This window comes from Amblyomma maculatum, chromosome 2, assembly GCF_055883805.1.
Source record: "Amblyomma maculatum isolate TAMU_Amacu chromosome 2, ASM5588380v1, whole genome shotgun sequence".
Classification (NCBI taxonomy): Eukaryota; Metazoa; Arthropoda; class Arachnida; order Ixodida; family Ixodidae; genus Amblyomma; species Amblyomma maculatum.
In genome coordinates, this window is record NC_139345.1 from 200,855,722 (window position 1) to 200,867,087 (window position 11,366).

The window sequence follows — 11,366 nt, forward strand, 5'->3', positions numbered from 1 at the left end:
AAACTAATGAGTACGTTGGCTTGCTCGTACGCCTGATAAAGCTCCTCTTGACAGCTGTTTTATGAGACAGCATTTAGAGCAGCCGCAAGTCATTTCGTGCAATTAATTGCCAGGTGTCCAAGAAAGCACATTCTACGTATATGCAAGGAAGGTTATTTGCTTCAGTTATGTGTGGCCAATCTGCATTCACTTTCATTTGTTCACGAGGGTTATTTATGCCGCAGTTGACGAGGTGATGTGTGGATATATATGCAAAGTTATTTATTTGTTTTATTGACATCCTTTTTTAATGTGCAATGTTTACTTCACTTTTACTTCAGCATATATCACATGTATGGAATATCCTAGAATAAACTTGATTGTGGCAAGACGTATGAAGGGCAGTCATGTACTTGAGTTCAAAAGATGAGCTCATCTAAGTTGCATTTTGAGCACAGATAAGCTGTTGATTTCGATATCTTTTTTATTTAATTCAACGACCCCTTGATTCCTTGATTAACATAGTAATTAGGCTAATTCTGGATCCAATATGTGTATGTATATGTATGTGTAACTACATTCACTGCTCCTTTGGTAATTGGTGAGGTGTGATACGCATGCGGGCACTTGACCAAATGAGCGCCCTGAAGCGGGTTTTGTCCTCGGCGAATTGCAGTTTATTTTAGAGTACATTAAAAAAAAAAAAGAGGTGCCGCGGCTCGAGCGGTTAATCGCGCGTAGTCGTCGTCACAGACCCGTCGCCGACAAAACTATACCAATACGGGATCTTATTCAAGTGTGATAAGCTGCGACGCGGAAAGTGAGCGGCCGCATATAGGCGAACGATCACGTTCGGGCCCAATTCTCGTAACGTGCGCCTTCCGAGATCGAGTACAGTGTCCCGCGCTGCGTGGCCTGCAGATCTCAAGACGCCTGCTAGACGCGGCGAAGAATTCAACCGATCGTCCTAGACTACTCCCATACGCGCATATGGTGATAACGTTCTTAGCAGAACGAGGTTAAAAAGCGCCATGATCAAGCTGTCACAACTAAGAGCTTTTCATACGTGCGCTGATATCGACTTATGTATGCAACGCGAGAAGTGAAGCTGCGCAGTACGTATTGTTTACTGGTACTTATCCGTAGTTGTTCCGTGCCTGTAGAAGGCAGTTGATACCAGGAAAGAAATCGCAGAACCAAAACTGACGAGGCTATATATAAATTGTTGAAGGCACTTTCAGTGTGTTCCGCGGAGATTGGAAATGCATCAATTCTCTAGCGCCGATCACTCGAGCACGAAGGAAATACACGACATATGTGCAACTGTGCTGACACGCACTGCGAATTTCTGCTCAATCGATTTTCAGATTTTTTTTCCTATTTCCGCGGTGTTACGAGCGCTGTGCTAGCAGGTTGCCATAGCGCGAGCGAGGGACGTCTGCTACTGGACCTCTTGGGCTTGTTTTATGGTTTCGCCACCAGGTGCCGCATGGACTCATCTCAGGGATCTAGAAGGCTACGGCTGGGAAGGGTGCAACAGAACGAGAACGGAAAAAAGGGTGGAGGGGTAGGTATGTTGATACACCAGGAAACAAATTGGCAAATAATAAAATCATCTTGTAAAGAACATGTCTGGGTATCAGTAACAATTGCCGGCATAAGCACATGGCTAGGGGTAGTTTGTTTAGGAACAAGACACCAATGCAAGCAAAAAAGCAAGGATCTTGTTGAATGTCTCAGTGATGATAAAAAGCAGTTTGGAGACGGGGCCAATATTATTCAGCTGGGGGAGATGAACGGCCATATCGACGATCTGGATGGATACACGGATTGCAACGGGAAGCTAATGCTAGATTTCTTTGGGCGATAAGATCTTGTTATAGTAAATAGAGAAACAAAATATAAGAAACAAATATAAATGTTACCATACATATAAGTTCTGATGATAAAATTTCACGGGAACTAAACAGTATCATTCATACATATGCGTGTTCTAACAACATAACCTTACCAACAAGAATAACTCCAACTACTTCTACCTTGCTAGATATCTGCGTTACAAATGTGTTAGTTTCTGAAACCATGTTTGGTGTGTTTACTAATGACATCAGCGACCATCTACCTGTTTTTTGTTTTGTTCCTCTGAGAATGAATAAGCAAAACATTTCCGCGTTTTCTTATAAGGTAAGAGATATAAATGAAAGATCCCTCAATAAATTCAAATTACTCATCGAGAGTGCTTCTTGGGATAATATATATGAGATGAGCGATGTAAATGAGGCATACAAAGGCTTCATTCACAAATTTCTTGCATATTATGACGAAGCATTTCCGCTGAAAGACAAAAAGGTGAAAAGTAAGAAGTTTAGAAAACCATAGATTACTAAAGCGCTATACGAGCAAATTAAGATAAAAAATAAGATGTACCATAGATTTATTGAGATAAAAATGCTGATATTTTTACTGAATACAAGAATTACAGGAATAAATTAAATAAGGAGCTAAAAAGTGCCAAATCCAATTACTATGTTGATCGCTTTTCACAGCTGTGTAATGATGCAAAGAAATTGTGGCATCAAGTAAATAATTTACTCAATAGAAAAAACGCGCTCCGATTACTTAGAAGTAACTACCAGTAATAGGATAATGACTGGCACCGACTTAGCCACAGCTATGAATGAGTTTTTTGTTAACGTTGGCAACGCAGCTTTCAATAATCCAGTCTCATGTACAACGTACTCAAATTTGATTAATCCATTACCAAATTCTGTCAATTTTTATTCTGCAACTACAAAAGAAGTCAATGATTTAATTAAAAACATGAAAGATAACGCATCAGCAGGGCATGATTATATCAAAGCATCGCCACTAAAACACGTATCAATGCTTATATGTGAAGTCCTGACGTATATCATTAACCTAATGCTTCAAACTGGAACGTTCCCTAATCAGTTAAAGATAGCTAGAGTATGCCCGGTACATAAAGGTGGAAATAAGAATGAAAATAATAATTATCGTCCAATTTTCATATTGCCCGTATTATCCAAAGTGTTCGAGGGAGTAATCAATACTAGGCTCGAAAAGTTCTTTCACAAATACAGCATTATAACCAGCTTTCAGTATGGGTTTGTGAAGCGAAGGTTCGCTGAACAAGCATTGTTAACCATAAAAGAAAAAATAATTGATAACATTGAATGTCGGAAATATACCCTTGGTTTATTCCTGGATTTTCGAAAAGCATTTGATTGTGTACAACATGATATTTTATTAAGTAAATTGGCTGATTATGGAGTCCGTGGCGTGCCACTAGATTTATTAAGAAGTTATCTGTGGAACAGGCTACAGTTTGTACGAGTTAATAACTGCTGCTCTACTAACATGGTTATACGGCAAGGTGTTCCCCAAGGATCAATTTTGGGACCATTGTTATTTATAGTGTATATTAATGATATCACAAATATTCCTAACCCACCTGATTTGATCATGTACGCGGATGATACCAATATTTTTTTTACCGACTGTGCCTTGTCTAGATTAGAAATTACGGTCAATGAATATTAAAACAATTTAGAGATTTGGTTGACGGCAAATAAACTCGGTTTGAATCTTAATAAGACTACCTACATGATATTTAGGCCGATCAACACCACTCTTCAATGTAGTATAGTAATTAAATATAACAGAAGCAAGTTACGAATCACAAGTTTTTAGGCGTTTGGTTCAATGAAAACCTTTCATGGAATACGCACATTTTAAATTTAGTAAAATACTTGAGTAGAATTGTAGGATGTCTTTACAGAATTTCAAATTTGGTACCCGTTTGGTTAAAAATTTCCATTTATTATGCTCTTTTTTATTCCAAACTAACATACTGTATTCTCATATGGGGAACCACAACTTCTACAAATATTAATAAGTTGCTTGTTCTCCAAAAAAAAGCTCTTCGAGCTATTGAAGGTTATTACGGTATACCGCGCGACTTGCCTACAGAACCCTTATTTTAAAAATATGCCATATTAGCCGCTAATCAGATTTACTACTTTCGTCTTCTGCAGTACATTCACCATAATACGCTGTATACTACTCTACCTGATAGATCTACAGTAACGTATGACCTGCGAACACGAAAAAAACGTGTACCAATTACTCGAACTAACTATGGAAAACAGAAATTAACTTTTCAGGTTCCATCCCTAATCAACAACACACCAAATGTGGAATTTCCATTGGCACCTAGGGTATTTAAAAAGAACGTAAAACAATATTTAAATGCATATCCCCTATAATTTCAATGGTGGTAGTAACTGTATTTTTCTCATATGTAATCTTTTTTGTGTAAATATTTTTTGCTTTTAGTGTAAATATTTATGTTATTGACAGCGTGATCTGTTTATTTGTATATCCAATGAATACTGCATGTATTCATATCTTTTACATATGCTATGTAAGTGTTGCATAATGTTTTTTTATATATATACACTAGAGGCGTGTGCTGTTGCCTGTTGTTATCTATTTTGGGAGCCACGGCCCAGTCAGCTTGCCGCCTTTTGCCTTGGCTTCCCCTTTCTTGTAAAAGAAAGAAATAAACTTTAACTCCAACTCCAAAATGCGAAGGCCAATAGCACTTGCGAGCGGGCTAGTTTGCTATACGACTCCGAAGACCTCCGGCGCTGCATGGTTATACACAAAAATACAATACACACTCAAGAGAATTGAACCAGGACGTTAACACAGAGCGCATCATCTGTCTTAACGTCTTTGTTCAATTCTCTTGTGTGTGTATTGTTTTTTATGTATAACCATGCAGCGCCGGAGGTCTTCGGAGCGAAGGCCAAATCACGTGGGAATTTCGCAAGAGGCAGACGACCATTGACTAATCTCTAATGTCGCAGGGAATTTATAGCAAGGTCACAAAAATGGAAATAGATGAAGCAGGGGAGTGTAGTCTGTGAAGTGATCATAAACGTATTAGTCTGCAGATGGGGTCCTTGATGAAAAGAGCAATGGAACTTAGACAAAAAGTAAACGCAAAATTAAACGACGATCCAATAGCGCGGATAGCTGCAGACATAGAGGAAGCAATAGAGAAAAGCCCCATGGAACACTGGGATTATGAACAGGTATAACTACTCATACGAAGGAAATTTATGTGGTTAAAGTAGCAAACCGCTGGAATGGAAAGAGGAAGCCACGGAGCTCGTGTAATAAGGAAATCAGGAAAGCTATTCAACAACGACGGGCTGCTTCGAGGGAACACCAAGTGGCAAAGAAAGCACAGGTATCTCAGGACGAAATCGATCGAAAATGGGAATCATATCGACAAAAGAAACTTGAGGTACAGGCCCTCTTCCAAAGTAAAATAAAGCAGTCCACCGATCACTGGATGGCTGACATACATGATGCCTCTAGAGGCGGACCATGAACATGCTGGAACCATATAAGCTGGCTAGGGAAAAGAATTCAAAGAAAGCAAGATCGGATTCAAGATAACAAGGGAAATTGTTTAAAGGGAGACAACGCAGTGAACTACATTTTATCAGTTATAGCCGAGTCATTTAGAGCGACGATAGGGTAATCTTCGCAAATTAGGAAGCAACACAAGGTAGCAGAACACAAAGCAGCTTAGAACTGACCAATCTAAACTGGAAAAAGGCAGAAAAAAATAATACTGAAAACACATATACAGGAATATATGGAATTCCGATCAAGCTGAATAATGAACTTGGTCCAAAAAGTAAGGAAACGTTGTTAAAAGCTTTGGAAACAGTCGTAACGAATAAGCGATTTCCGGACAGCTGGCGGCAGAGTAAAATGAATTTGTTTTATAAAGAGAAAGGAGAAAGGATGCACATAAAATCCTACAGGCCGATTACCATAACATCTGTTATGTGCAGGTTGTGGGCGATTCCTCTGCCCGAGGGATGCGCACGACAAACACACAGTGGGCCGTATAACAAACATCTTTTATCTCACGTTAAGCGCGGGCGTCGTCGAGGCTGTCCGGGGTCGTCGTCCGGGTGGCTGCGGGTCGTTTCCGTGGAGAGAGCCAGGAGCGAAGCAGGAATGAGGAGCCAGGGACTAAGGACCAAGAGAGCGAGACGGCGGCGCGTGCCTTCTTTTATAGCCCCCTCGCGCGGGACCGGTTATCCCCGAGCGAGCGGGGAGAGGCAAACGGGCACCGCGCAGGGAGCATTGGGAAGTGGCGCGGCCTTCGAATGTGCGGCGCGCACGAGCCTTACGGATACGTGGTGCAGGGCCCTACATCTTCCCTCCCCTCAGCGCCCGACCCGGGCTACGCCAACAGCCGGGCCATGTTCATGACCGAGCCCGGGTCTGCGTAAAATAGAGAGGCTTGTCGCCTGGCTCTGGCGGGATGCCCTCTCAGCTGGTTCGTGTGACGGGAGAAGCAGCAGGCATGGCGGGACTGTTCCGACTAGTCCCTCTCCGGCAGCGGCCACATCCTCGGGGTCACAGCGCAGCTGGGCTCGGCCACGGATACGCCTGGCAGCGGCCCTGAGCTGCTGCTCTACACCGTTGACCCCTTTCCACGTGGCGCCGTGCTGGATGCACATTGCAGCAGGCGTTTCCGCCCCGGGCACACCTGGCTTCCTGAGGCCCGTGCTCCAAGCCTGGGCAGCGGGCTCCAATCCAGACTCGTTGAAGACGGCCAGCATTGCCGCGCTGGTCACAATGATGGGCCACAAACCACTACAAACTAGGGGGGTACCCCCTGTTTAAGTGGCCCCTCCTTGAACCATGCGCTGGGTGCGGTTTCCCGCCCCAGCGACGGTGGCTCATCTGGCTGCTGCAAAATCTTATCAGAATGCATTCTGAAAGAAGCAAAGACGTTAGACAAAGTAGTCCACTACCTTGGCCTTAGGTTATAGCGTCGGTTGCGAACCGGGTTGCTACCTGTACGCCTTACTTTGGGGGAGATCGCTGCATCGCTTTGAGCTTCCCCCGCTTCGCAGTTATCGTCCTTGCGAAGGTGGTAAGCTTTCAAGTCTGCGACGTGCACCGGACCAGCGGTTTCACCGCTCGCCAACAACCGCAGCTGGTAGGTGAGTGGCGTAGTCCGTGCCGTAACTTCGAACGGTCCAACCCACTTGTGCGCTAGCGACGCGGCGAAACCACGCGCTGCGTTACTAAGCGGGTGCGTTCTTTTCAGTACCAAGTCGCCCGTGTTGAAAACGACGTGACGACGACCTTTGTTGTACTGATCCGCTTGCTCCATGCGCGCGTCATCGAGGTTTTCACGAGCCGCGCGCTGCGCTGCCTCAAGGCGCTCGCGGAGCTTTGCCGCGTACTGCGTAAGCGGAGGGGGCGCGGGCCCCGCCGCGTCAAGTAGGGCGTTCTCTAGCGGAAAAGCGATCTCTTTCTCAAAATTCAAGTAAGTAGGTGTCATACCCACCGACTTGTTCACGCTTGTTCTAGTGGCGAAAGCCAGTTCGGACAGCCGTGCGTCCCAATCTCTGTGCTGCTCGGTCGTCGCGACCAGCATACTCTTAACATTCCGATTCACTCTCTCGGCTATGTTGCTCTGAGCGTGGTAGGGACTCGTTTTCCTGTATCGGATTTGAAGTGCCCGACAGGAATCAACCAAGACTTTGCTTGTGAAGTACGAGGCATTGTCTGTAATCAGGTCGGAAGGGAAACCGAAACGAGTGAATGCCTCCAACACTTTCTCCCAAATCCGTTCTGACACAAGCTTCCTAAGGGGGAAAACCTCAACCCACTTGGAATAGTGATCCGTTATTACCAGGATATATTGGTGTCCGCGCGCGGAGCGAGGGAGGGGTCCCATGATATCGCACGCGACCACTTGATACGGATAGTTGCTAACTACCGGCTTCATCATGCCAGCGGGTTTCCCGCCCGAGGCTTGGCTACCTGCAAACAGGACATGTACGGGCGTACCCCAGCACGTCCTTTCTCATACCTGGCCGGGTCGCGACACGGCATAACTTATCGTAAGTCTTACTGCCGCTGCCATGGCCTGCCAGCGCTGAGTCATGGAAGTACTGGAGGAATCGTTTCCGCAGCTTCCTCGGGACCACGACTGGGAAGGGGGATGCAATCGCCTCTTCCTGGTCAAGTTGGGGGATGTAGCGGAGCAGTAAGCCATCATCGCCCAGCAGATACGCGTCGTACTTGCCCTCAGCGTTCCCGGTGCAAGCTGCACTACTCGCAAGCTCTGTCAGCACCCGCTGGCATAGACCGTCTGCTTTCTGGGCCTCAATTAGCTCTTCCCTACTGACCGCTACTCCCCATGACAGATTTCTCTCTGCCTCGCTTCTTGGCAGGCGAGTAGTCGCCGCCACCAGCTGCTGCGCCTTCTCTCTCTCGCAGCACAGCGCGGAGCCTCTGTCCGCCTCCTTTCTCTCTTTAACTACGCAGGGCGCGACACTCGCGCCCGCCCTTTCCTCCTCTCCACTAGCGGCGACGCCGCTTTTAGCAATGCTGGTCTGCGCCTTTTCTGCGCTTCTGCCAGCCTTCAATGGTGCGCGCGATAAAGCATCGGCCACCTTATTCATGCTGCCCCGGCGGTACTCAATGGCGTACGCGTAACGTTGCAACGTCAGCGCCCATCTCGCGAGTCTGCCTGCAGGGTTTTTCAGCCTCTCTAACCACGAAAGTGCCTGGTGATCTGTCTGCACGGTGAAAACCTCTCCGTCTAGGTACAGCCGCCCTGATTTTTAACAATATAGCGCGAGCGTCGACCAAACTGCTGCTCCGCGCCTTATAACGGTGATAAGCGTGCAACACGGCGAGAGTTCGCGCACGCGCACGAATAGAGAGCGTCATCTGCTACGCTGTTCAGATCACAAAGACACACGCCCTGCCACAATATCTGTTTGCGACGTTCCACATTGTTGCGCATGCGCGAACTCTCGCCGTGTTGCACGCTTATCGCCGTTGTAAGGTGCTGACTAGCAGTTTGGTCGATGCTCGCGCTATATTGTTAAAAATCAGGGCGGCTGTACATGTCGAACTTTGAAAATGCGAACATTATCGCCAGGCATTCCTTTTGGGTCACGGAGTAATTCCGCTCCGCCGATGTGAGCGTGCTGCTAGCGAACGCGACAGGGCGCAGCTTGCCCTCGTGTTCCTGCAAAAAAACAGCTCCTACACCGGCATCACTAGCATCTGTCTGCAAAACAAACGGCTTGTTCAGGTCGGGGAGGCGCAAACTAGCGGTGTTCGCTATGGCGCGAGCCAAGGCAACAAAAGCGTCGTTCTGTTCCTTGCCCCATACCCACTTCGAGCCTTTCCGCAACAGCTGGTTCAACGGCCTAGCGAGCTCTGAACAACTAGGGATGAATTGTCTGTAGAAAGCAACCATTCCCAAAAACCTCTGCAAGCTTTTCACGTCCGTCGGGCAGGGGTAGTTCAGAATTGCCTGCAGTTTGTCATCGTTCGGTCTCAAAGTGCCATCATCAACCACAAATCCCAAGAGGTTCACTCTCTTTGATGCCAACTGCACTTTCTTTGGGTTGATCGTTATACCCGCACGTCTCATTCTTTCAAGAACGGAATTCAGGTGAATGAGATGCTCTTCGAACGACTGTGAGAATATCACGACGTCGTCGAGGTACGCCATCGCGTAGTTGAATTTTGCATCGCCCATTACGATGTCCATCAATCGCATGAATGTGCTCGGTGCATTAGACAAACCAAACGGGAGTCGAGTAAATTCGATGAGCCCGCGGTGACAGGTGAATGCGGTTTTCTGAATGTCACCTTCCGCCACCTCAATCTGCAGGTACCCTCTGCTTGCATCCAGGACTGTGAAGAACCTTGTGTTCCCTAACGCGTACATCACAGCCTCGATCGACTGGAAAGGGTACGCAACCGTAGGCGTCAGTGAGTTGAGCTTTCGATAATGAACACACAGCCTGACCGAACCATCTTTCTTTGGCGCTAGAACCACTGGGGATGCCCAGGGACTTTGTGAGGGTCTCACCGCACCGGTATCAATCATATCGTCAAGGGCGCTGTCGAGAAGCTGTCTCTTATGTGCGCCTAACGGCCGCGGGTTACATCTGAAAGGGCGCGCATCACCCGTTTCGATCTCATGCTGAAGCAAGTCGGTCCTGCCTGGTTTCTCTGTGAAACAATCCGAAAACGGGAGTAAAGTTTCTACGAGAATTCGGCGCTGACTACCGGTTCCCGAGAAGGACGCGATAATTGCTTCTAATGGGCTACCATTCAGTGTCGCGGGGGAGCCCTCTGCCACAAAAGCTTGAACGCTCGCTCGCTCAGCGACGCATTCCTGTTTGGGTGCGCTAACAAAGGGAATGAGGGGGGTGAAGGGGCTGTAGCGATAGCCGTTCTCCCCCATGTCAAGCACAATGCATTCGCTCGAAAGAAAATCTCATCCCAGAATAACTGGTATGGCTAAGCCGGGCAGATAGACGAAGCGATGCCTCCGCATCCTGCCGTCAAAACGCAGGACCAGACGTACCGCTCCTTCTGCTTTTGTCGTCCCTGCTGCTAAGCTCAAAGGGGTTTCTGCTGGCCTGACACGGATGTTACATCTACGGCAGGCCTCGAAAACATCATCACCGACCAATGACAGAGTTGAGCCCGTGTCAACGAGTGCCGAGTAGCTTTGACCAACTAACCGCACTAGCATAAAAGGGCTCGAGCGCGACAACATTCCTTGCGCTCTACAGGCGAGGGGGACAAAAGCCTCTGTGCCCCCAGGGCGGTCGCCCGGTGACGCGGCGTGGGAGTACATTTCCCATTTTCCGCCGTGGCTACCACGAAATTCTCCCTCCAACGGCGACAGGCTGGTGTTACCAATTATGGCCGCCGGCGGTCCGCGTTTCCCTGCATACGCCTTGCTTGACACTCGCGTGCCAGGTGGCCCAGCTGGTTGCAATTCCAGCAAAGCCGATCGTTCACCTGCCGCGCGGTCGGGGGATGCAGCGTTCCACGAAGCGGCTGGGGACGTCTTTCCCCTCTCTCCGCGCCTGTGCGGATGTCGCTGGCGAGCCCAGCTCGACGCCGCTGCTCGAACGCGTACGGGTCAAGAGCGCGAGGAATCGCGGAGCCTTACGCTGGCCTTTCCTGCCCTACCGTCATTACGTCTGCGCCTCTGGCGCGCGGCACGGAGTCTTGGCCTCCTGCCCAGGCGCATCGTGGCTCTAGCGATTCGGCTGGCCTGGGGGGGGGGGGGGGGGCTGGTAGCGCAATTCAGCGAGTAAATCTGCCTGTACTACCTTCGCTTCCTGTGCTAGGGCCTCGAGGTTTGCAAAACCACGTCCCCGCAAATACGGCTTGAAGCGCGGATGGCATTGCCTCATCACGCGCGTGACCTGTTCTAGATCGGTTGCCGTGGGATTTGCCCTCTTGTAGAGCTCCTGCATTGCGCGTACATACTC